This window comes from Ochotona curzoniae, unplaced genomic scaffold (genome assembly GCF_017591425.1).
Source record: "Ochotona curzoniae isolate NIBS_2020 unplaced genomic scaffold, NIBS_Ocur_1.0 scaffold_4505, whole genome shotgun sequence".
In the NCBI taxonomy this organism is placed as follows: Eukaryota; Metazoa; Chordata; class Mammalia; order Lagomorpha; family Ochotonidae; genus Ochotona; species Ochotona curzoniae.
This window is the reverse complement of record NW_024467118.1, coordinates 37662127-37689775: the sequence shown is the minus strand read 5'-3', so window position 1 is coordinate 37689775 and position 27649 is coordinate 37662127. Positions and strand designations below refer to the sequence as shown.

At 39.5% G+C, this 27649-nt stretch overlaps 1 pseudogene; it reads left to right on the top strand.

The window, feature by feature from the left end:
• The first annotated feature begins 196 nt into the window (after positions 1-196).
• Positions 197-27162, top strand: LOC121146380 (annotated as a pseudogene).
• Positions 27163-27649: the final 487 nt, after the last annotated feature.

The window sequence follows — 27649 nt, the reverse complement described above, 5'->3', positions numbered from 1 at the left end:
ATGCTGAGCCAGTTCATAACATTCACTGGCAGATCTGAGAACCAGGATGAGATGCAGGAGGGGATGGGTTGGGCCACAATAGCAGCCAGTTCACATCAGGGCTGAGACTGGGGGCTTGCTAGACCTGGCTGGGCTGCAGAACCCACCAATATGAGCTGGAAATGGGCTAGACCGAGCTGAGGTATAGCACCTGCTGATGGATGCCGAGGTGAAGCGAGCCATAACAATCAGGGGAGGTGGGTGCTGGGTCCATGAGCCCTCGGGGTGGGATGTCCTGCAGAGGTTGGGTCGCCAAGCCTGGGCCAAGGTGAGTACCAAGTGGTGGTACTGGGCCTGTGAGCCTCAGGGGTGAGGGTTCTGACAGCTAGCCCAGGTGCCTGACCCTCTTGTGTGGTGGGAGGTGGGGTCCGTGAGAACCAAGGGCTGGCGGGTCTGGCAGGGCCCATGTCACCTGGCCTGGCTTCTTGGCCTGCCTGCATGGTAGGTGCCAGATCTGTGAGCCCCGGGGACAGGGGTTCCAGCAGAATCCAGGTCACCAAGCTCAGGTTCTTGTCCCACCTGCACAGTGGGGGCTAGGTCCATGAGCCCTGGGCTCTAGGGGTTCAGTGGGGCCCAGGACACCTGGCCCAAGTCCTTGGCTCACCTGCAAGAACTGGCCCTCTCCAGAGGAAAAGATGGAGTAGTAGACAGCTGGCCTAGATCCACATGGAGGAAATGGAGCCCACTGAGCCCTGCAGGGGACATCTGTACCATCTTAGAGAAAGGAGGACAGAACAAATTGGACAGCTATTGTAGCCAAACAATGACAGCAAATATCTGGCCAAATTGAGACTCTGAGGTTGACTATGTCAGCCAGTGGACTTTGAGAGGGTTCCTTCATCCTTGGATTGGCAAGATCAAGTTTTCAGAACTATCAAAACCACCTGGGCAGAACCCTTGAAGAATGTGCCACACTGGGACTCTGGCTTGATATCAAGTGGCCACTCTCCACCCCTGGGTTCTAGAGCTGGATATGGCTTCTCACCTTATCCCTTCCCCTACTCCACTAAGTAATAAGAAGAAACAGAGAATTTGGAAACAATGATCACACCCACTTTTCCCCAACCCTTGATCCTTCCCACTCTAATCAACAATGTCAACATTATCTAAAATTTAAAATAAACTAAAAAAATTAAAAATAAAAGTAGATAATATTAAAGGGCAACATGTTTTAAATGACCAGGACTAAATAGGCTTTAAAATTCTGAAAAACATACCTGAACACACTTAAACTGAAGCAGTAGTCCATAAAAGGAATGTCAAATGGTAAATCAGGGGAGAAGGTATCAGGAAACATGGTTAAGAGGAATCATCTGAGAGCAGGTGGAGTCTCAAATGAGGGTGGGGCACACAAACCTAGGACCTTTGTCCTGTCTGTCGATCTGAGCATCTCTACAATGATGGTTAGTGGGACTGTTTCAAGGCACTTCCCTGACCAGGATCAATAGACACTCCTATGAAGTTCTACTGAATCTCTTCATTACTAAAAAACTATTTCTAAGAACCAAGCAATCTGGACACTGGCGCTTTGTATTTATAATAATGCAGATCATCCAACAAGGGCATCAAAAATTATTGTTGGGTTCATTTCCTCATCCCCTTTCTTTTAATTGCCTGTAGGCACATAAATGAAAGCTATCCTATAATACATATGTATCAATTTGTATGTGCATAAATATGTATATACATATCTGTACATCATATGTCCAGTAACTGCTTATTCTTTTCTTCCACACTAAAATTGTTTTTATCTTCTAACATTGACTTGATCATTATCTCCACAGATTTTGTGCTGATATTTTATTTCAACCTGGAGCAAGATCCATTCAGATTCACAGTCATATCTTCCAATACAGGGGACAATATTCAGATCGCTGTTTCTTAGCCATATTTCCTCTACAGTGCCAAAGCATCTCCTGGATATTGATGCCCAATGGATCAACTCTGTTTCCTACTCAATTCCAAACATTCTTGAAATTCTAGTTTTTAAAGGGACAATTACCTTCTCATACCACCTTCCCATACCAATCTTCTCAACACTTTGTCCTCTACAGTTCCATGTGTTCAGGAGCAAAAGTATCCCTTCAGATCACTCCTGAGAGAGCTAAGCTCAGGAAAAGGGCTTGCCAAATGGTCAAGAACAAGACTGATGCCTGAGAGATTTCAACCATATTATTTTTCACCCTTCAGCTGTTGAACATGGAAACAAATGTACATTCCACTCTCTTTAAAAGCAGGTGAGAACATTTCTTAAGCCTGTAGCAAGCTGAAAGGCTGCAGGCTGGGTTTCTTCACAGCCTTAAGTCCCTGTTTCTCCCTCGCCTTCTTTCTGGCAATAAATCCTTAGCCATAATTGCTCTCTATTATTCACACCTCCAACAAATATTTATTAGGAAGCCTGCTCTGTACCCTGCGCTTGCTAGGTGACTCTAAAAGACACGTAACAAAAATATGGGTCCATATTTGGAATTTAAGGTGGAAAACAAAAGCAGAGAAGACACATATGGACTCAGCAATAGTGACAGAGGAAATTTAATGGTATGGCATTGTGAAAGACAAAGACCTAAACTAAACTCAGAGGTTCATACATTGGTATACAAGGGTGATTCAGGAAGATATCCTCAGCAAAGCATGAGTTAAGCATGAACAAAATGCATGGCAAGGTCAATGAACAGATTTAGTGATTCCATTAGAATTATAGCATCCCTATGCTGGTGTAGGTCTGTCCCCAGCCTGACATATCTAAATATTGGTTTTTTTTTTTTAACATTTCCCTTGCAAAAGATAAATGGAGGAAGACAAAAGCAGGATGATTCACCTCATCTGAAGGAGGAGTTCAAATAATTTAACGTGAGTAAAAAATAAATGACAGCAGATGTATACTTGGACTGATTTATACCCCTGCTGGCATGACTTATATTTTTAAATATATTTGTAGATATCACTCTGCCTGGAAAGCTACCTGAGTAAATTCCCGAGATGTTCATATTTCCTCCTCCTTCCTCTTTTCTCCCACCCTCATTGGAAATAAAAAGTTTGACTACTCCCTACACCCACTCTTGCTTTCTGCTTTTGTATGCCACCTGTTCATATAATGTTTAAATGAATGTGCATAAACCCTGACTCATAAGACTAAAATGAGCACCCTCCCAAGGACCTGAATGTGCCTTAAAGAATCACAGCCAAGATATGTAGGCTGAGCTGAAAGCAAGAACTTGGATTCTTTTGTGACTGTGTTTAACACCTACACCCTTCTTGCCCTATAATGTTTTATGTGCTTCTATAAGCTTCATGACTCACCAGTCTTTGCCTGTAATTCAGATTGATGGAGTTTATTTTTAAGGGATTGGGCGGGATTAAGGATCCAAAATGCCAGACAACAAAGAACTCCTAAAGTTGTATCATTTTCTAAAGAAAAAGCAGTTTTCCTTACAATATTTTACTCTAAGATTCGCCCGTTGGCAGCATCACATAGATTTTAGCTGCCTTGTTTTCCTGGTAAATGATGGTTGGATGAGCTATGGCTTATACCTCCCTCACTATAATCAGTTCTAGACTGAGAGGAAGAATCATGCTTGACAGATAATTAACTGACAAGAAATAGTGTTTGGCTTCTCTGAAAGTGAAAAAACAGTTTGTGAAAGGTAATCTAAATTTAATGTACCTGACGGGAAATGATAAAGTTATGAATGGTATTGCCCCTCAATGAGACTTATATTAAATTATCTTTTTTAACCTTTTACCATTATTTACATTTTAACTTTAACCTAAGAGGGAAGAATTACAATTCTACAGTTTGTATTTGGAATGAGGTGTTTCTGGGTCACTACTGAATGTAAGATATAGAAACACTGAAATGCAGAGTGGCTGAACTAGATTTGAGACCAGATTACCTATGTAAATAGAATGAGGATGAAGGAAGAAAGCAACACATAGTAAGATGTCAATAGCAGGAATTAAATCATTTTAACATTGTTAAAAATTGGGCCCTGCACCATGGCCTAGCGGCTAAAGTCCTTACCTTGAAAGCACTGGGATCCCACATGGGCGCCGGTTCTAATCCCGGCAGCCCCACTTCCCATTCAGCTCCCTTCTTGTGGCCTGGGAAAGTAGTCAAGGATGGCCCAAAGCCTTGGGACCCTGCACCTGCGTGGGAGACCTGGAAGAGGTTCCAGGTTCCTGGCTTTGGATCGGCGCAGCACCAGCTGTTGCTGTCACTTGGGGAGTGAATCATCGGATGGAAGATATTTCTGTCTCTCCTCCTCTCTGTATATCTGACTTTATAATAAAAAATAAATTAATTTTGAAAAAAAGCTTGTTAAAAATTATTTTGCCCAGTACGGTTTTATAGGAATAGAGGCTTACCCCTCACCTTTTTCTTTTTCTCTCCCCATTTTCCCCTCCCACTTTTTATCCCTGAGTTATAACAACAGTATAGACCCTCAGTTCATGGTTATATGACTAATTTTTTAATATTTAAATGTAAGTATAGGAAAAGGTAGAAAACCTAGCATCACAATGGCAAGATATATATATAAGCTCCATTTGCAGTCCTACTTTTATTAAGAAGTAATGATGCATACTCTATAGTACCTTTACTTCCCAGTATGCTAACATCCCTGTACGGTGTATATATACTGTACATCTCAAATAAGAGAAAAAAAAAACAACCAATCCCATCAGCAAACCTCTGGCATGAGTTGCTTTATGCTTTGATACTATCACAATGGAAGAAAAGCATCTCTGGCAAGAATTACTTCTCCTTACACAAAAGCAAACTTTTGTGTAAGGAGCAAAGTTTGCTTTTGTGTAAATATGGGATCCACACGGCTCAGATCTTCTGGAAAGGCACCAATTTTAAGTATTCATACTGGATTCAGGGTAGGTGTGGGAAGAACTTATGCAATAAGAACAATCACCAATAACTAATCTTTCCACTCGTCCACACACAATCTGTATCCCCTTTGGTTTTAATCTGCTTTCTTCCTATCCATAGAAATCACTTTTTTCCCTTCATGAAACATGCAGAAATATGCAGAAGAGAGTCCTGGTTTAAGAATCCAGGTAGCTAGGGAGAGAAATATACTCTGAAGTTATTTCATTTGCTTGGGTATGCAAACACAGGAAGAGAGAATTGCTATCATTATTCCTAAGAGTTCTGGTTATTATTTCCTAGAAAGTACAAAAGGGGAAAAGAATAACATCTAACTTTTTTCTCCGTTCATTCTAGAGATTTTATAACTGTTCAATATTGTATGGGGCTGGCACTGTGGTACAGTTGCTACTTGCGATGCCAGCATTCCATATTTGAGTGCTAGTTTGAGTGCTAGTTGATCCACTTCTGATCCACCTTTCTATTAATGTTCCTGGGAAAGAAGCAGAAGAGGCACCAAATTCTTAGGCTCCTGCCATCCATGTGGAGAGATCAAGATGCAGTTTCTAGCTCTTGCCTTCATCTTGGTCCAGATTCAACTGCTGGGCTATTAGGAGAGTGAACCAAAAGATGGAAGGTCTCTCTTTCCTTTTCTCTCTCTTTCAAAACAACAAAAAATTGTACTTCAAACCCAGAATAAGTTTTCTGTTGTAGTCCATAGAACATTTGTGTGTTACAAAAAGCCAGTTTTATAAAAATCAGGGTTTTTTTTTTCTTCCTTTGGAAATGTTTACAGGAACTCCAGATGTCATAAAAAATTTGAAGGAGGATTTCAAGTTTTCATTCTGCTCTATGCTCTTCTTGGGAGCAGCACATAGGGTGATGTGTTCCTTTAATAAACTGATGCTGTGGGCTACCCATCTTCCACTTTTAACCCTGAAGAAGATAGAAATGTGGAGAGTTTGGGGACTAAGTCCATCAGCAAAGCCAAACTCAGATTTCTCAAGGTCCCACTCCTCCAAATCCCCAAACCTTGACAGAAAATTCAACAGATCTGCAGGAAAGTAAGAAAAAAGCAAACCAAATTTCTACCTCTTCTCTGCACCTTTGATATCTACCTTCACAGGTGAGTGTCAAGTGGTCTTTCTTTACCCCAAAACGTGACTGCATCCTGACAGCTCCGTTTCTTTTGGATATCTGAGGATCTCCTCATTTCGAGATCTTGGTTAAAATTCAAAACTCCCTAGAAAAGGAGCTACTGTAAATTTGTATCAGTAATCACTTTGAATGTCAGCTGACAAATCAACAGGCAGACACCCAGGTGAAAGTATAGAACTCTGACAAAGAGGAGGTGTTGAAAAATGAATAAATTGAGTGAACAGGCATAGAGGAAGGCAACAGACTCCAACAAAGGGCTTGAGGGATATCCTGTCCATTTCATGCGAAGTAGTGAACTCAGAACCAGGTAACAGTCAAATGTCAATAATCTTGACAGCAACTGTCCAAAAAAATCAGTGTGAAGAAGAAAAAGCTGAATGCACATTTTAAGCACACTGAAGTATAAAAAGCTCTATTGGTATTCGTTTAACTATGGCTAGGTCTGAGATTGAGACTAAACTATGATAGTGTCCCAGGCTACTTTGCTCTGACATTTAGATTCACTGACTCTGTTTTTGGTTGCCAACATGGATCTCTTTGGAGATAAAGACACATGTAAATTTCAGGGTTTATGATTTATTGTTATGGTCTGGATGGCCCCCAAGAGTTAATGTGTGAAATTAAATTCCAACTGTGAAGTAAGATAATGGAAACTTAATCTAACTGTGATGTTTTAAAGTAGGGCCTTTGGAAGAATAATAGGAACAGATAATGTCTTCAGGGTGCAGACATGAGAGGCAGAACAAAAGCTATAGACACCAATGGGTGCTGCCTATCTCTTGCCATGTGATGTCATGAACCATCTCTGCCACAAAAGGCCATCACCACATGGCCCTTAAGTCTCTAAAACCTTTTTTACAGAGTTTTGCAGCCCAAGGTATTTTATTGCAGTACCAGAAAAGAGGCAAATACACTCATATACATATATACTCTTGGTGTACAATTTCTTGGATTAAATGTTAATCTAATTGTCATTAACTCAGGATACATGATTTTTTTTAAAGATTTATTTTTATTATTTTGTTATTGGAAAGGCAGATGTACAGAGAGGAGAGACAGAGAGGAAGATCTTCCATCCGATGATTCACTCCCCAAGTGAGCGCAACGGGCCGATACTACGCCGATCCAAAGCCAGGAGCCTCTTCTGGGTCTCCCACGCAGGTGCAGGGTCCCAAACCTTTTGGGCCGTCCTCAACTGCTTTCCCAGGCCACAAGTAGGGAGCTGGAAGGGAAGCGGGGCTGCCGGGATTAGAACCGGCGCCCATATGGGATCCCGGGCGTGCAAGGCGAGGACCTTTAACCACTTGCGCCACCGCGCCGGGCCCAGGATACATGATTTTAAAAATTTAAATTATTTACAGTTTGATTTCAAAAAAATAATAGTTATGTGCCGATTATTAAAACAGAAAAAAAAATGAAGCACCTGTTAATTTTCCCAGTTTGGGTAATTGTATCATGATTATTTAAGAGAATGTTCTTGAGCCTGGTGCAGTGTCCCAGTGGCTAAAGCTTCACATTACATGCACCAGAATCTCATATGGCACTGGTTCATGCCTCAGCTGCTCCACTTCCCTCCCAGCTCCCTTTTTGTGGGCTGAGAAAGCAGTGGAGTATGGCCCAAAGCCTTGGGACCCTACACCCGCAGGGGAAACACGCAAGAGGCTCCTGGCTCCAGATCAGCTCAGCTCTCGCCATTGTGGCTACTTGGAGAGTTAACCAGCAGATGGAAGATCTTTCTGTCTCTTCTTCTCTCTGTAAATCTGCCTTTCCAATAAAAATTAAAGAAAGAGTGTATTCTTTTCTCTTGCAAAGGTAACAAACTTGAAAGTGTTTTGTTGCAAACAGACATAATGTCCCCCAACTTATTCAAATAACTTTTTAATGTATGTGAACTTGGAACAGAATAACCAAGCAAGCAAATTTGGGAAAATGTCAAGCTTAGTAGATTTAGCTAAAGGAAATCAAGTTCTTGCTTCATTCTTCAATTTTTCTATGAGAAGAGGGAATGAATGAGGATTATACAGACAGGAACTGCTCACACTGAGAGAATGGCTAGTTCCCCAAGGTTTCACCAGATCCTCATTAAATGCATACAACACTGACTGTTCTGCGTAATCAATGACTATGTATCTCATTACAGAACTCCTATCGGGAATTCTGTTCTTTTCATTAAGATGAGTTTTCATTTTTATTAGTCTGGTCATAATATTTCAGTATTGGAAGCTGCCTCTAATTATTATGGAGGTATAAATTTTCACTGTAAAGTAAGACACAACCAGGAAAAGCAAAAGCCACACCATTTCTCTGTCTGGTTTTGGTTTAGCTCAGGCCCAGCTGTTGCAGGCATTTGGGGAGTGTAGCAGGAGTTGGAAGATCTCTTCCTTTATCTCTTTTTGTCTCTCTCTTTGTCTATGTGTGTGTGTCTCTCTGTTTCTTGCATTGCAAATAAAATGCTTATTTTTAAATTTAATTTTATTTTTATGTGAAAAGTGGAGTTACAGAGAGGAGTAGAGAGGGAAGAAGAGAGAGATCTTTCATCCACTGGTTCACTCTCCAAATAACTACAATGACCAGAGCTGAGCCAATAAGAAGCCAGAAGCTTCCTCTAGGTCCTCCACATTGGTGCTGGGACCCAAACATTTAAGTCGTCTTCCACTGCTTTCCCAGGCCAAAAGCAGGGAGCTGGGTAGAAAATGGAGCAGCTGGGACTAGAACTAGAAACCATATGTCGGGTGCTGCAGCTGAAAACTTAGCCGCTATACCAAGGAGTAGGACCTAAAAATGGCATCCAAAGGAAGAGATCAAGGTAAAAATTATCACTGGAGTAGGCTCTTTAATACCTACAATAACCAGCAAGCAGTAACATCTATCAATTAATTATGGGATTATATTGCTTGATGGAAAGTTTTACTTACAATTAAGTAAGACTTACAATTTTTGAGTAAATACTCCTTCAATGCTTTTAAAATTTATTCAAAAGGCAGACTAATAGAATTAGATTTTCCATACTCTAGAACTTCAACTTATTGCAACAGCAAGAACTGTGCCAGCCCAAAGTCAGGAGATTGGTATAATCAAGATTTCACAGGTAAATGAGACCAGTTGGAATTTGGAGCAGTCACTCTATTAATGGATGCAGGTGTCTCAAGAGATTTCTTAAACACTGTGCCAAACACCAGCCTTTGGGCATATAAACTTGATTTTATACATTAGCAAAGTCAATGCTAATCACTATAACTATAAGTTATTCAGTTTGTTAAAACAGAAGAAGCCAGTCTTCAATCTGTTCTCTTGAAATATCTGCAGCTCTTGAAATAACACAGAGCGATTTTTTTTTTCTACAAAATTAACTATTATGAGGGGCACAGTGTTAACTTTAAACAGGTTGAGCTACCACCTGTAATGTCAACACCCCTTATGGGTGCAGGCTGAGGTCCCAGCTGCTCCAATTCCTATCCAGCAGCTATCCCATCAAATGGTGGATCTCTAACTCTCCCTCTATGTCTGTCTTTCAAATAAAAAAATGAATCTTAAAAAGACCAAAATCACCTGTGTCTCTGAGATTCAAACTCCAGATCAGTGAGGTTTATACAGAAATGTGATACTTCTGTCAAATGATGAGTTGGATGCAGTGGTTTTGCTTTGTTTTATTTTGCTTGCAGGATCTATAAATAGTTTTGTTGAAACTGAACAAATAACCTAACAGTCTTCCTATGTAGGGTAGCACCCTTCAGCATTCGCATCTACTTACAGAGCTTGAGTATTCAGGAATTTAAAACAAAAAAAAAAAGTTGTCTGGCTATAGGAAGCAGACTGCTGCATCAGCAACTGCACTATATATAAACCTTTATATTTTAAGTTATCTCTTTATGATTTTCTCCTTCTTTCTGTCCTTAAAAGCGGGCTCTAGTAACCTTCCTTTGCTTATCCTGAAGAGGTGAAGATCAGCAAGGAAGAGATGGTGGGTTACTAACAGCTCTTGATGCCAAGAGCTAGTCAGAGGGATTTGTCCCTTATTCTTAGCCTCAAAAACTCTCCTAGTTCAAGAGAAATGAAATTTCAAACGCTCAGCAACAGCACAAAGGTTCATGTATGAGAGCACTGTGTCTTAAAGCATTCACAATGCATATAAAATATCACTCTCAGAATTTCTGGAACATAATGAGTAACTGCATCAGACAAATGAGAAAGAATCCAAGAGGAGAAAAGTACCAGATTTACAAAGGACCCTAAAGCACAGGGACAATGAAACCAGTGCCTAAAGGAAAGAAAGACAAAAAAATCATAGAAAAAATGAAAATTTCTAGGAAATTATATAAGCATAGATCTTTTACATGCTAAAATATAAGAAAGCAATGGATTGACTTTAATTAGCATTGACTAAAAGGATTATTGTCTCAAGATAGATGGACTTGACCTTTCTGTGATGTGTATCAGCCCTTTGGATCCTGCAGTAAACTCCTTTAAAATGTGACCTTGTGGAAATCAGCAGTATCAAGACAAGCTATGCAGTGAATCACAAATAATTTTTTCTCACAAGGACAATGGGATTTGGAAAGTGGCTTTCCTAGCTGCGGGGGTGGATCCATGTTGTCAGGGAGACAAAATGGCATCCAGGACATGCCCCTCAAACTCAGCCTCCACAAAGGCCTCTTGGGATGAAGTGGCTACACAGAGAGCCAGCATGGGTAATCTGGGTCTAAACTACTAAGGATTTTTCATAGAGCAAACTGTCTAGTCCCTCTTACATCTATTTTAGCACCTATCATCTCCAGGAAGTGCTGCTAAGGAGCACTTTTACTGAAAGGAATTTTCCCCAAGTCTCCTCCCAGCACATCCTCCATCCACCCTTGGGGAACTGGAAGGAAGCCTAACTATTTGAACCTTAGCACCACTCCCTCTGACTCATGAAGGAAACCTATTCTTTCAAGAACTTGTCTTCCCTGGGCTCTTTAGAAGCCAGGCAAAACTGTAGGTGAAAGATGCCAGCCTGCTCCAAACTGCTGCAGGCTGAGTTGTAAATCAGGCTAATCCTGGGTTTTGAATGGGACAACCCATGTATAAGACATACCTACCCATGAAGCCACAACCTCCAACCTCCAGTCTTGTTATGTACAAGATTTTATTTTCAAATATATTACCTATTTTGAAAATTGTATGAAATTGCTTAGACCAGGTTGAGAGTAGGGTGCTGCTACTTGAAATCCTCCTCAGATGACGTACCAAGGATACTGAAAGTGAATTTAGTTTAGTCCAAATACCATCTCATTCAGAGTAATTAACTTGATGCACTGGTATGTGCTTTAAGAAGTCCATGAGTACATGGAAATCTTTGCAGAAAAGTACATTTTTCTATCCCTAAGAAAAGTTTAAGAAACCCCATATACTTATTGACCAAAAAAATCCCTAAATGAACCTTATTACTAGGTATTTTTAGTAAACCACAAATTTAGACTATGTTCATTTCTTTGAGGCTTAAGATATACATAAAATAGAAATGCAACTCCATATGCACTGCTTATCAATAAAATCCTAAACTAAATGCCACATCCGAGAAAGCCTCTTTCTATACTCAGTTTATGGTGGTCATTTTGTTTAGTTTTATTTTTAAATATGGAGTCTTTAAGTATTGGGGTTTGTTGAAAGGAAAGGCTAAATATTGAACAACTGACTGCTTACTAAAAATTATCCTGCAGATATAGAAAATGAAAGATTTTAAGTACAGCAAAATACAAAATCTAACAGAGTCTTTCTCCTCTGGACATGTTAAATATTGGGCAATAATATATAAATGGCTTCACATGTATAAAAAGCATTTTAAAATGTTCAAAAGTCCCTGCTAAACAAAGAAGTTTTATACTGTGAGCAGATCTAGATTCCACAGCTGAAAATTTTATCTCAAACTAGTGGTTCTTCATGCAGAATTTCTACAATAAATCTCCACAATACTCAATAAACACTAATAAAAAAAAAACTGGCTAAAATATAAGCCAAGCATGAAAGGATTACAAACTTCACAAGGAAACAAATCCAACATAAGCAAAACAGACAGCAGATGTAACCAACAAAAAGATGAACAGTTTCAAGAATCTGATATCAGAATAGTCTGAGAAAGGCTGTATAATCAATATGCCTTAAATAATTCAAGCAAGGATAACAATAGCTAACATTATGTAAATATGACTAAATATTACATATAAATATGAGTTTTAGAAAAAAATACTTAGAATTATAGAAAGAAATAACACTCATACTTAAAGCTGACTACAGGACAGGATAAATAAAAGTAAATCTAGGGCCCGGCGCGGTGGCGCAAGTGGTTAAGTCCTCGCCTAGCACGCCCGGGATCCCATATGGGCGCCGGTTCTAATCCCGGCAGCCCCGCTTCCCTTCCAGCTCCCTGCCTGTGGCCCGGGAAAGCAGTCGAGGACAGCCCAAAGCTTTGGGACCCTGCACCCGCGTGGGAGACCCGGAAGAGGCTCCTGGCTTCGGATCGGCATAGTATCGGCCCGTTGCGCTCACTTGGGGAGTGAATCATCGGATGGAAGATCTTCCTCTCTGTCTCTCCTCTCTGTATATCCGCCTTTCCAATAAAAAAAAAATAATAAAAATAAATCTTTAAAAAAAAAAAAAAAAAGTAAATCTAGGGGCAGCTAGTTAAGTCATGGCTTACAAGAACAGCAGCCCATACCAGTGTACCTGGTTTAAGTTCTGGATACTCTGCTTTCAATCCAGCTTCCTGCTAGTACATGGGAAGGCAATGAAATTGCAAGTCCTTTGGGAAACCCAAAGGGAATTCCTGACTCCTGGTTTCAGGCTGGCCTAGACCTGGCTGTTGTGCCCATTTAGGTATTAAGCAAAGGATGGAAGATTTTCCTTTCTTTCTATATTTCCCTCTCCCCCTCCCTGACATTATGCCTTTCAAATAACTCAGCCTTTTAGATTAGAGGGTCTCATTCTCTGTCTCTCTATTAAATAAAGATATTTTTAAATTCATTATAATAATAATAAGGAAAAATTTATCAGGAAACTACAACAAACCTGAAACAATGAACAGCTAAAATGTAACTTCACATTTTTTAAAACAAAGACTGTCAGAATTGTAAAGACAAAGTGACTGATCTGTCTCATACAAATTTAACATATCTCTCTCAGCAACAGAAAAACAAGCATTCAATAAAGTAGATGATATTTTAGAATAAAGACAGAATTAAACTAGCAACTCCAAAATAACTGCCTATGAAGAATAAACAAATCTTCTCACTTTACCAGGAAAGAACTGAGAGATGGCTGCACTCCACAGGCACCAGCCAAATGAGCTTAGTTCTCCTTTGTGACTGATAAAAAGGTTTAAGAAACACACTAGAAGGAAAAGCCTAGAGCTCATTTTGACCTTCTAAGGAAGAGTAATCACATCATCTAACAAGAGAGACCTCTAGCTTAGCACCCACAGACTGTAAGAAACAGTCTCCGGATTCTCCATGGAACAATGACACTGGCAGATGAAGGAAACAAGTCTTGGGCTGAAGTTGGAGTATAGACCGTACTGGGTGATTTGGACATTGGAGTCAGGTCCTGTTCAGTCATCTGAGTAGGATAACTACTTTTTCCATCCTATTGTATTTTTAAGTTTGTGATACAATTCCATAGGTTCTGGGATTTCTCTTACCCTCTCTCCAACTCCCCTCCCGCTAATGGATTTCCCTCATATCCTTACAATAGTACAGTCCATAATAACCAGTTATAAATCCATCTTTCTGCTATTTAACTGTATCCTGACATTGCAGGTACAGACAATGGCAGACAGTCCAGCATCTTTTGGAATGACTACTTCTGAGTAAGCAGAATTTATATTGTCTAAAAATCAGACTACAGAGTGCCTTGCATTTCTTTCAGTCTAACAAGGTTTAGAGGAAACAATGTATTCTCACAAGGTGGAGATCTTAGTTTCTATAACACCATGGCCTCTCTCTTCTCTGGGTCATGCCAACCAACATCTCGGAGTACTTCATTTAAATGCAGGAGGAGATTACTAAACTTTTAGAAAAATCTATCAACACAGATTGAAATTGGTAACTGAATTAGTTCTGATAAGGATCTCAAGGATATGGGGAGCTGCATAGATTTTAAGACAGAAGCTAGCAAGTAACACAAGTTGGGAATCCCTATTCATGCACACACAAAGCTATGATCTCTAAACTTGGGTTACAGAACATAAATGACTGGATGAGCCAGCGAGCGAGCAGCACTTAGAACTTCAGGCTCCCAGAGCCACTTCCTTCATGTTACCAATGAGGCCTTTCCCTGTTTTTCTACCTCCAGCTGATCACCATGTAAAATTTGAAAACCCAGCACCAGGCTGAAGAATGTAAAACTCACAGTAAATTAGCCACATTGTTTAGGAAGAGAGAAAGATCACTTATCTCCTGGTTCACTCCCCAAATGGTCACAATGGCCAGAAATGATCCCATATGAAACCAAGAGCCAGGAGCCAGGAGCCTCCTCCAAGTCTCCCAAATGGGTGCAGGGTTCCAAAGATTTGGCCCATCTTCCACTGCTTTCCCAGGCCAGTGGTGGAACAGCTGGGACATGATCTAGGACCATATGGATGCTGGCACTTAAAGGTTGAGGATTAGTCAACTGAGCCATAGCGCCAGTCCTTAAATGCTGCTCTTATATCATCTTATTTATTCTTCACAACAAAGAGTCTAAGTTAGGGATACAGTTTACAGTTGAGAAAACAGAGACTTATAAAGGTTATCTGCCCAGGTATAAGGGTTATTGCTCAATGTGTTAACCTGTCACTTAGAATGAGGATTTCCCACACTGAAGTTTCAGTTCAATTCCTCGCTCCTCTACTTTTGATCTAAATTCCCTGCTAAGGTACCTGGAAGGAAAACAAATGATGGTTCAAGTCCTTGAGTTCCAACTATTCATGTGGAAAACTCAGATGGATTTTCAACTTCCTCATATCAGTTTGGCCCAGCTTTTTCTTCCGCATCAATTTAGGAAATGAATCAGTGGATAGAAGATTGTGTGTGTGTATGTGTGTGTGTGTAGCTCTGACATTCAAATTAATCATTTAAAATATATTATATATAAATACATATATATAGGATTATTTACTCAATTTTCACAGCTAATAAGAGGTAAAGCTGGGATTTAAATCCAGCAAGTCTGAAAACATGTGAATATCACATGATAACTTGTCTCTTAAAGGAAGAAATGGGACTGTGTGTGACTGTATCATAATATTACAAAGCACTATGCCATTACTTATCAACTGTCTTCTATAAATCAGGTATTCTATTATATTCTTTTTAATATCAAAAATAGATAAAAGAAAGACTTATTTTCATTTTACAGAGATTTTAAATAATTTTCCAAGTCCCATAATTACATGCTGGAGCCCAAATTTTAATCCAGTCTTACTTCAAACTATTCCATCAAATTGTCTCCCATGACTTTTCTCATTCCTGTCATCATCTCCTCAGGGTCTCAGGGAAACCGCTACTTCTGCCTCCAGTCTCTCCATTTTCAGAATAGCAGGAGAGTAGCTATGCTTACCTGACAGAATAGCTATTAGATGAGCCCAGAACAAAGGCAACACCTCAAAATAATGAGCTTCTTTTCTTGAAAATGGATGTGGTGTCATGGAATAACCATGTAGAAACATATTCAATAACTTTACCTCCTAACCCCACTTGTACTTTTATTGTGTTTCTCACCCTGAGTTTCTACCTTTATATTTTTAGGGCAGAGAAGTTTCTGAAATAATTTTTTAAAATTTTATACTTTTGATGATTACTCAAATTTACACATAAGTACATTTTGTGTCATTTGGATAAGCATTCGATGGTCAGTACTCAGTAAGGTTTCTAAAGTTGGAGGGTATTTCACAGTAGAGGGAACTAGACCAGAAGCAGAGCCATAAGGATTCTAGCTGGCACTCTGATATGGAAAGCTGGTAGATACCCCAATGGCAGCTTAACCCATTGTACCACAACAGTGGCCTCTTTACTCCTTTATGATATTTATCTACTATTTCAAAATCTGGTATTAAATTTAAAAATGTATTTTTCAGATCACTCCTCAGACTCAAATATTTACTATTTTATTTTAAATAATTATTTTAAAATAATTTTATTAATATTTTGAATAATTTATACTATTTTATTTTAATATTATTATTTCATATAGCAACTATTTTAAACATATACTAAACACTGATACAAAATTTCAAAATATCAAGAATCATTAAACTGGTGGTTTAACTTATGGCAGACCATACTCCTCTCTCTCCATTTGACGCTGCTAAGGATGACGTTTGAGAAAGCTGTTAGTATCTAATCACAAAAGATGACAGGATAAGTTTTCCTTGGCACTCTGTACTTTAAACTATATTACCACAGATGGTAATAATCACTATTTCCACATGTGGCATTTGTTTTCTCGCTAAGATGATGTAACATAGACAACATGATCCTTTAATATAAATTACTCATCAGCCAGAAGGGTTAATAGAAACTTAAAATCAATTTGCTTGGGCATACCTGTTTAATAATTTAGTGATGGAGTAAACATGGTCTACATAATTACTGTGATTTGTGGCATCTCCCAAATTATATAGGATTTATAACTTCAGCATTGCAGGGTAGGAAGCAAGCAATGGTTTATTGAAGCAACATTGTAGTCTTTATTTGTATGCTTGCTGATTATTAAAATTCAAGGACACTGTGTAGCTAGGATCTCTTCCAAGTAAAATGAAAACAAGGTACCTTTCAGTACATAACACAAGAGAGATGTGTTGGTTTGGTTAGGATAATAATGATGCAGACACTGAGAGGATCACATAGCTGAAAACAGAGGTCATCTCGCACAGAAGCAAAAGGGAAGACATTTAAAATATCCTTGATCGATGAATCTGCCATGGTTTCATTGTTCATATGCATGTTATAGGAGAAATAAATGAAATCTGAGAATACTGGATTTCCTGGTACCTACAGGAGAGATCCAACATTAAAGGAATATACTCACATCGTTGCAATTTGTGAAAAGTCGGGGGTTAGAAAATTTACTTTTGTCCTGCTATGATTATCAAGAAATGAGAAAAAGACTAAAAGTAAGAAATAAATGCCTACCGGAAAAAAAATTCCAAAGGGTTCCTTCTTCATAGATAATCAATTTGGGGTGGGAATAGGGGGAGTCATTCTCACTGTGGTTGAATTCCCTGAACTCATTTAATCCTTAACTATTGGAGTGCAGTCCTACCAATCAAGCCATTGGAGACTCCTTTGAAAGAAAGGCTAATGCCAATATTAGCCAGATTGACAGGTAATTAGTACAGAAAACCAGCTTGAGCAATGATGTACAATGCATTCTTCATCAAATATAAATGACCAAATATGCTGTTGCTTGTTTTTGCTGGCACTAAGTTGGGAGCTCCCAATCCTTACAGAAGTTTTGCTCTGTCAGAGAGCAACCCAGAGATAATAATACCTACTATTTACTGAACTCTGTGCCACTTCCTCTTATCTCATTTCATCTTCATCACAACTGCTCAAGGCAGACATTATGTTCACTTAATAAGCAAGCAAAGTCAGTCTCTCAGAGATGTGCAAAGCAGAGTGAAGGCACAAAGCAGAATTCAAAGTCAAGGCTTTTGTTGCCAAAATGTATGCAGTTATAACGCACAGGCAACAAAATGCTTAGCAGTTACCTATTTGCTTTAGTGTCTGTCATAGTGATGCTGACTTCCAGACAGGAAATATGGTTCAGGTATCTCTCTGTTGGCTACATATTGGCTACTGTTCAAAAACAGATTTGGGGCTGAAATTATACAGAAAGAAAAGGAAGGAAGAAAAGGAGGGAGGGAGGGAGGGAGGGAGGGAAGGAGGGTGGGAGAGAGGGAGGGAGGGAGGAAAATCTTGAGAAATGCCGAGACAGACTACCTGTGAAGTGCATAGAATCCGGGGAAAATGGAAACCAATGAACTGAATTTTAGACACTGTTCTTTCTTATAACAAAATCTACACCCAACTTGACTTCCTCTTCAGTCATTTTTGCCTCTTTCCTCATCCCAGAGCAGAGCCTTCTTTCATTCTCTGGCCACAGAGGCTATCCAGTTGCAGTACACCAGATGCCTTCAGAGGGTCAGTTCCCTTGGGTCTCCTCAGTTTCCCATGCAATTTCTTCAACCCATCTGAGGGCAGAATTCCATTTAGAAACTGCTTAGGGGCAGCATTCTCTAAAACAGGGCACTAAGTCTCAAGTATGATAGAAGATGCACTGTGGAGTTTGTCTAAGTGAAGGGATAAGATCCTGGGCTCTCACTCCCTGGAGGCCTCAGCCTCAACTCTACCCCACTGCCTTTACTTGCTGCTGCCTTTCCTCCACGCAGGACCTGACTTTGTCTTGTGCAACTGTTTACATTCCCAGACCTGATGAGAGAAAACAAAGTCATAGTGTTTGTGGCAGGTTTCAGGCCCCACCCTAGGCCAGGCTTTCTGGTTTTTGTTTTTGCCCAGTCTGCAGTAATAGATAAGACTTAGACAAAGAATCATCTATACAAATTGCTTCTTTTTCAAAACTTTAGGATTATCAATCTGCATATTTCTACTGCCAGGCAAGTGATGATTGGAGACTAACAAAGACTATCTTCTCTGCTCAATGTGCTCAAAATCAACTTTTACAGCTGCCGCCACTCTATGCCCTATTCTATGATCAGCTTATACATGAAGCAGATCAAAAATCATTAAACTGAAAATTCTAGAACTCCGGATGTCCCACAATATGAAACTCATTGAATTTTAACATGACACCATTAATGGAAACTTTCATGCCTGCCCATTTGATGGATCTCAGTCAAAAGGCAGATGCACAAAAAATATTTTAAATTTCCTTCAGGCTGTGCATATAAGGTATGTAAGAAGCAAATAAGAATTTTTACTTAGACTTGAGTTTCAGCCCCAGGATATCTTAATGTTGGCTATGTGCATATTCAAATCAGGTGCCTAACATTTTGGATAAGGGATGCACACCCTCCACCACACACATATTCCGGGGCTGAGTATGGAGTCTGCAAACCACCTACCAACCACCATTTAGCAGCCTTCTGACCTTGGCTAAACCTCTGAACTCCTCTGGGCTTCAATGGCCCCATACATTATATGGCTATTGAGTTTTCATCTCATAGAATTGTGAAGTTGGTGTGAAAAAATGCACTTACAATGTTTAGTTTAGGCCCTGTGTTTGGTATTGTGTTCTGCTTACAAGATACCTAAGAGCCATGATGTTCAGATTCTAATGAAAGTGCAAAAATAACTGATGTCTTCTTTTGTAATTTTTAAAATAAATTGGGTGTTACTATTTATTTGAAAAACCAGCAGAGTCACTCACACATACACACACACACACACACACACACACACACACACACACAGAGAGAGATAGAGGGGGGAGGGAGAGAGAGAGATGGAGAGAGAGAGAGGAGAGAATTTTCATTTGCTGATTCATTCTCTAAATGTCCACCACAGTTAGTTCCAGGCAAAACCAAACTCAGGAGCCAGGAACTCTATCTGGGTCCCCCACATGGCAGGAACCCAAGTACCAGAACCATCAACTACTGCCTTGCAGGTGCATTAGCAGGAAGCTGATCAGTAGTGGATGTGAGACCTGACTGATCCCAGACATGTTAATATGGAATATAGATGTCCCAAATGGCAGCTTAACTAGCTTTACCACAACATCTTACCTCATATTCTTATCATTTACAGTATTTATACAAAAATGGCAATATTACTCTTGCCTGCTGAACCTTCTCAGTAGAGGAATGTCTCTTTCTGCTCCTTGTTCATGTCATGGAGACATAAAGAAGAAAAAAGATTGACAATTCTATGAAGGTGATGGAGGAAAATGTTGTTTCAAAGTTTCAGTACCTTCTCTAACCAACTCAAGCATCTCTGGTAGTGGGACAGAATCAAGGAGACTGAAATTAAAAACAAAAAGAGCCCAAGGCTGACAATATGGAAAGAGCAAGCCCATGTACACTCTCAATGCTGTAATACAGGAGGGAGAAAACAATGACCATAGAGACACGGATGATGGATGCTGGGATTCGATGAACCATGATCATTCAAGCTTCCACATAGGACCGAAGAGTTTAAAAACATTTAGCAATTAAAACAACTAAGAAACACCTCACATTTTTCACATGTCTCATTGATTTTAACATGGATTTCACCCACTGATTCCAATCTAGTCAAGAAAGCTATAACTTCATTGAAAGAATATTATTCTTTATCCTTTCGTAGCTGTTTCTCTCTCTCTCTCTCTCTCAAAAGAAATGAAGAAATGCACTCTGAACCAGTGAATGAATAGCCAGTGTTACATAACAGGAAAAAGTAATAGTTCTGGAGCATTTGCAGCACAAATTTAATTAGCAGAACCTGTAATAGTACAATCTCTACTTTTAGCTACTTTCTTTTTGTTCCTAGGTTGCTGACTCTTGTCTCTTGCCTGGCACTTCACCCATTTTTCTCCTAGTAAAAAATGCAAGGAGCAGCAATTTTAGAATTAGAAACCTTTCATACTTCTAATCAAATCTATCTTACACCTTGCCATTGGTTAAGAATAATTATAGGGCCTGATGTAACAACTGAGTGACAAAATCCTTGCATTGCATGCACTGGGATCCCATATAGGCACCACATTTTGTGTCCCAGCTGCTCCACTTCCCATCTGGCTCCCTGCTTATGTCCTGGAAAAGCAGTCAAGGATGGCACAAAGCCTTGGGGCCTTGCATCCATGTGAAAGACCCAGACGAGGCTCTTGGCTCCTGGCTTTGGATCGGCTTATCTGTGGCCATTGCAGCCGCTTAGGGAATGAACCAGTGGATGGAAGCTCATTCTCTCTCTCCTTCTCTCTGTAAGTCTGCTTTTCTAATAAAAATAAATAAGTCTTTTTTAAAAAATGATAATTATGAATGGCCAAATTTCCTTTTCAATATAAGCCTCATAATAATTCATTTGTCTTAATATTTTGATAATACCTTTGGCGGTTATTTTTCACAAACAAGTTTATATTGGGAGTCACTGATAGAATACATATATATTGGACACTTTTTAAATTTTTCTTTTAATTTATTTGAGATGCACAGAAAGAGAGAGAGAATTTTCATCCTTTGATTCATTCTCTAAATACCTACAATGGCCAGGGCTTGGTTGAAGGTGAAGCCAGCAGCCAGAAACTCAATCCAGATTTCCCACATAGGTTGTAGGATTTACTTAAATCAACACTGCTACCTCCCAGTATCTGCACTACCAAGAAACTGAGATCAAGAGCAGAGTCCAGTATTGGACCCAGATTTTCTAATATGAGACAAAGGAAACTTTCTGTGTATTTTTAAGATTTTAAAAAATTTTATCTAAAAGGCTGAGACACAGAAGAGCAACAGTGAGGGGCAGGAAGGGAAAGCAGAGAAACACAAAGAGAGCAAGAGAAAGATATTAAGATGTTAGATCCACTGGTTCTTTCATTAAGCCAGGCAGAAACCAAGATACCAAAACTCTATACAGATCTTGCAATTATATGGCAGAGATCAAAGTATTAAAGCCACCATCTGTTCCTTTCAGAGTACACATTAGCAAGAAGCTGGAGCAGAAGCAAAGAAGTCACAATTGGAACCAAATATCCAGATATGAAATGTAGACTTCCCAAGCAGCAACTTTGTTCCTGCACCAAATGCACATCCCTTAACTGATATCTTTCTTAACCACTAATCTAAACACATGCCCCAGGAAAATTTCTTTCAGAAGAACATTGTTACAGTTCTATAATCCCTCACCAACAATTCCAAAACTCAAAACCTCGTCTTTAAGATTCATTTACTTATTTTAAAAGCAGAATTAAAGAGAGAGAGAATATATTCCACCCTCTGAGTCACTCCCCAAATGGCTGCAATGGCAAGTCCAGAGACAGGCTAAAGCCAGGAGCCTAGAGCTCTTTCAGGTCTTCCACATGGGCAGCAGGGCCCCATACATTCAGAGCATCTTCTAGTGCCTTTACTAGATCATTAGCTGCATTGAAAGTGGACTTAAAGTAGAACAGTCACGACTCTGCTATACTACAACACCAGCCCCTCAGAAATATCTGGTTAGTTCAGAACACAACTGGCAGCAAACCTGGTCTGACCTGAATTCATTTGAAGAAAAAACCTAACCTGCATTGACATAATCCCACTCATAGTCTTAATTCCTCTCTTAGCATAATGCAAACACATATAGTTTTTTTTTTTTGCACTAAAGTAATGTGTTTTATTACTGGGCCTGCCCTATATTTCATTTCACATAGTATATGATATATTGCCATTCTGAAATATGAACCAAAAAAGTTAAATTCTGAAATATATCCAGTCTCATGATTTCAGGTTACAAATTGTGTCCCAGTAAAATATTTACTAAATAAATAAATTAATTAATGACTGTAACTTTATGTTTTACTATGTTAACCTGAGCCAACTTTGAATTTGTGATTGTTTGAATGAAGGACGTGACTTCCTTTGCTAGATCAGCAGCTTTCTATCTACAGTACAGGAAGCTCTGAGTCTTTGGCATTGTTTGAAGCAACCACGGTTTCTTCTGTCATTTTTAGTGATGAATGGACCTTCAGCTCTAGGCATTCATGGAATCATTATACCACATCATCCATTTATCCACTTAGCCCTCCATTCATTCACCAAAAATGTAGTAAGTGTTACTACCCAGGCACCATGTAACAGAAGGCACAAAGATGGATGAGAGTTACTCTCTACCCTCTAAGACTTCTTTTATAAATGTGAGCATTATAAAGCCAAGTATTAGAGACCTATAGTGTTTTTTAAAAGTTTATTTAAAAGATGAGGTGACACATGTGGGCCATTTTCAGGAATGGTTTTGGCTGGGAAGAGAGAGAGGCGTAAAGGAGGACAAAAATATTTCTACCTTCCCTTTTGTGTCTGCAGGAAGAGAGCACTTCCCCTTGCACTCCTCCCTTCCACACCTCAGCTTTTGCCAGACTACATCTATGCCTGGGAAGGGGTGTGGTTCCTGATACACCTCCGGGATTATATATTCATCCATTTGTTCTAAAACATGTTTACAGAGTTCTACTGGGCCAGGCACAAGGGATACAAAAATGAATAGAGCTTGTTTGGGTCTGCAGTCTGATTGGCAAGGCTAGTGTTCAAAAGAATGTATCCTTTTGCAGCTATTCTGACACAGTGGTGAGAAAACACTCATCTCTGGCTAAGAGAGTCAAACAGCTTTCACAAAGGTAGTGATACTGGAGTTAAAATGAGTGCTTATTTGGAAAAACAACCCGGGAAAGGGTACTCTAAGGAAAAGGACAGAATATGTAAATATGAGACTAGAAAATATGTGACTAGAAATAGCCTGGCACACAGAGCTAGAGCCAGTTTGGAATGGCTGGAGTCCAGACTGCATATGGAAATAGAACACTTTAAAATGGAGAGTCATATCATAAACAATGTTCCAAGCTAAGGATGGTACATGGTTTTCGCTAGACAATGAGGAACAACTAAGGGATTTTAAAGTGACCACTTGACATAATCAGATTTTTATAAAAGAAGGATCTTTTGTAGGGGAACAACAACAGCAACAACAAAAAGATACTGAATTTCTGTTTCCAAAAAGATGCCATTAGTAGGGAATATTTGTATCCTGCCAAGCTGGCCCTAAATGGAAAGTCGGAGGCTTGCATGAAACCAGGATGAAAGCAAAATGATTTTGTTTATTCTTCCACTACAACAATTCCCAATGCTGCACTTCTTGCACATACATGCTCAAGTTGCAGTGGGATACTTAAACTGGCCAATTTGCATTGAAGTGGAAATGATAGCACATTTCATTCAAATAGGAGGGTATTGTGATAGTAAATAACTTTCTCTTCAAATATTTTCTGCAGTGAGGGAAAAGTTCATAACATGCACAACATATGCTTCACTTTCTCTTTCCTTTCCCTTAACTAACTGTATAATGCTTCAAATGTGAAAAATAAGCAGCATCCCATGAAAGAAAGTAATAACTATAGATTAACCCGCAGTTAGCAGGATGTGCTAGCCATCTCTTGCAAATTCTAGCTGAATTTATAAAACATGAGTAAAGGCAATAGGGTATTATAACTGTCTGTCCATTCTTTTATAAAAAATAAATATGAAGCAAATGTGTTTGTTGAGTCTTTTATTGTATACGTTTAAAGTGCACAACATGTTTTCTTTACAAATTTTGAAATGATTACCACTTATGGGTGGAACTTTGAAGTACCCAGGGGAAGGAATGTATGTATTCTTTGATGGGATAGTAATTAGCAGTGACTAGTCTCATTCCTCTTGCCAGACAACTCTCCCCAGCCTGTTACAAGATATAAAAGCATAGAGTGTACTTGATAGGGCCTTTTATGTCACATGGTGTGGTTATAGTCACATGCATATTTTCACAAATGAGATGTGAATGCTGATATGGTTGATGTTATTTTGATCTGAGATGTTATTTTGAGTGCTCTCATTTGTGCACCTGTTGGCTGCACTGAGACTAGAGCAGACTATTATCTTCTTTTTAGTCCTCTTATCTCAATGCCATAGAATGAGTCCTAATTGAAGCCTTATTTGGGGATAAGGGCAGGCCAGGAAAGAGGCTGAGTGTTCTGGCACCATGGGCCTCCCTGGCCTAGGCTGCAGCACCCATTAGCACATGTAAGAGCTGAAGCTGGGAACAGACTGGGTGGCAGGGGCAGGAACTACATGTCTACCCAAGTCAGGGAGCCACATCCACTGCCGGGGAGGCCAACAATGGCTTTTTGTGTCAGAAAGCATTCTGTGCTTTCATCTCATGTTGGCCTCAGACATATCAGGATCACTGATCTCAGGAACCAGAACCTGTGAATGTGCGTTCTGGCCTCTGTGCACACATTGCCTGATTAGATAACCTATGTTGCTAAACCCTTTGCAAAGAAATCAACAACATCTCAGAGTAATAATGAAGGGGGGGGTGGGCACAACCATTCAAACCAAATGCAACTTCTCCACTTCATGAGATGGATCCATTGGGTGAGACAGTTCAAAATCCAGGCTTGGCAAGCCCTATGACCCTAATCAACAGGAAGTAATTGTAGCAGATGTGATAAATCTGCACCCGTGAGCAACCTCTAGGTTAAGAGTCAGAAATCTTGGATGTAGGAATGAAATGCAGACAGGTAGGTAGCTAGCTTAGAGTCACAAACTGGAGGCTACACTCCTGTTGCTCTTTATAAATTCCAATGGTCTATCAACCAAATTATTCCTTCCCCAGTAATACTTTCTCTCACCAAGGACTGGAGACAATGTCATGAAACTACTCCCTTTCTGAAGATCATATGAAGATTTTTAATGCAGAAGGATGATCTCTTCCTGAGGATACAAAATGCAAAACAAATACATTTTCCTCTTTCCCACTTATCCCCTCCTGATCCACTCTACGCCAAACACGCCCCATGTGTACCTGTGATTGTCTCACCTCTACAATAAACTTAAAATAATTTGAAAAGAAAAAACAATGAAGCCTCAGCCAAAATGGTTAAGTGCCTTAAAACCAAATACCTCACCTGGAAAATTCCAAAATCTGGCTTTGATTTGGGTTTTATTATATATTTATACATTTCCTGTTGCCAATTATAGATAGAAACCTAAGTAAGAAGATATTTCAAGGTTAAAAACTGCAGAAAATCACTCAAATGAGAAAATATTTATTGGAAGCCTTATTCAATGTTAAGTACTATTAACCATGGTTCTTGCCCTCATAGACCTTGAAACACTACCATGTGTCTACAGCACTAATATTAATGTCTGAGTTTTAGTTGTAAAACTCTTAGTATTCACAGCCAATCTAAGGCTCACCATTTACAACAAAACAAAAAGTAGAATAAAATCACCCCTGTCACCTTTTAAGAATAATTAGATGGTTTAGATCAGGCAAATTTTTGCCCATGGACTAAACCTAACCAACATCAGTTTTTGTAAATAAAGTTTTATTGGAACAGAGTTCCACTTGTTTACTTATACATTATCCATGGCTGCTTTCACAGAGTCTAATGGATTCCAGAGCTCTTATAGCCCATACAGTATAAGAATTGACTCTCTGAACTTCCACTGAAAAAGTCTGCAAATCTCTGGCTTAGATGATTATTGTTTATGTGCAAGAATTTTCAATACAGCACTTAAATTTTATATCCTAAATAGCAATAAATGTCAAGCTTGGCAGAAGACCAGCGAGCCCTTCTAGTTTGGGACATGGAGAACCCTAATCTTTGACTTACGAAGTTCTACTGTAAAAACACTCAACAATAAGTGTTCAGAAAATCGCAGGAATCAGGAAGACATCAAATATAAACACAGAAGTAAATATTTAAAAGCAAATTTGAGGAACAGTAGAAATGAGTATCTTATAAAATCTGACCAATCTTCCAAAAAAGGTGTATATGATGGCTAAGTCTATGGAGTCCAACAGCCTCAGGGCAAATCGCCTCAGACAGGAAGCATGCTGCTACATAGACTGATTGGAAAAGTCATTCATGTGCATCTATCTCAAAATAAATGTCTCCTTTTAAAATTGAAATATAGAGGCAGTTGGCCTTTGATCTTTGAGCCAAGACACAACCAGGAAACTCCAGCTGGCGCCCCCAAGATCCAGTGGCCACCACGGCCAAATACCTGTCCCAGATCTTTGTGATGGGCATGCAGGTGGTGGGCAACAGCCCTACGGCAGGAGTTTACAGCCAACCAGGTAGCAGCTGACATCTGGGATTAAGCTGGCCATTAGTCTACAGCCTTTTCAGCTTTTTAGCTTTCAGCCTACAGGAGGCACAGCAGGTATTCAGCATCTCCACGCTGAGTTCTGAGGAGATCCCAAAGAACTGCAAGCACCTGTTCAAGGTGAATGGTAAGACTGAGTAGCTCGTTCTACCTGCAGTCCAAGCTGGTCTGTGTGAAGGAGCATGTGGATGAGGGACTCAAAATCAAAGTCCAGCAGGAAAAAGAGAGAAGGCTGACTCCCAAAACATGACAGCTCAGTTCCCTCTACTCCCACCTCTAATTTATAGTTTAGTAATAAATGTCTGCTGTGTAAAAAAGCGGGAGGGTGCAGCATTGTGGCATGGTGGGTAAAGTTGCTGCCTACAACACCAGCATTCCATATGGGTGCTGATTCAAGTCCTGCTACTCCACTTTTAATCCAGTCTCTGCTGCTACACCTAGGAAAGCAGTAGAAGATGGCCCAGATTCTTGGGTCCCTGTACCCATGTGGGACATGTGGGAAGCCAGGAGGAACTCTAGGCTTTCTCTTTCTCTCTCTCTGTCTGTCTCTGTAAACTTTACCTTTCAAGAAAATAAAGCATTAAAAACAAAATAAAATAAAACTGAGATAGAGTAAGGCATATAATGTTTAAGTGCATACTTCAACGAATTTTTATGTATGCATATAAATTAGCAGCCAATGCCAAGAACAAAGAATTTTCAACATCCCAGGACATCATATAAATATAATTAACAAA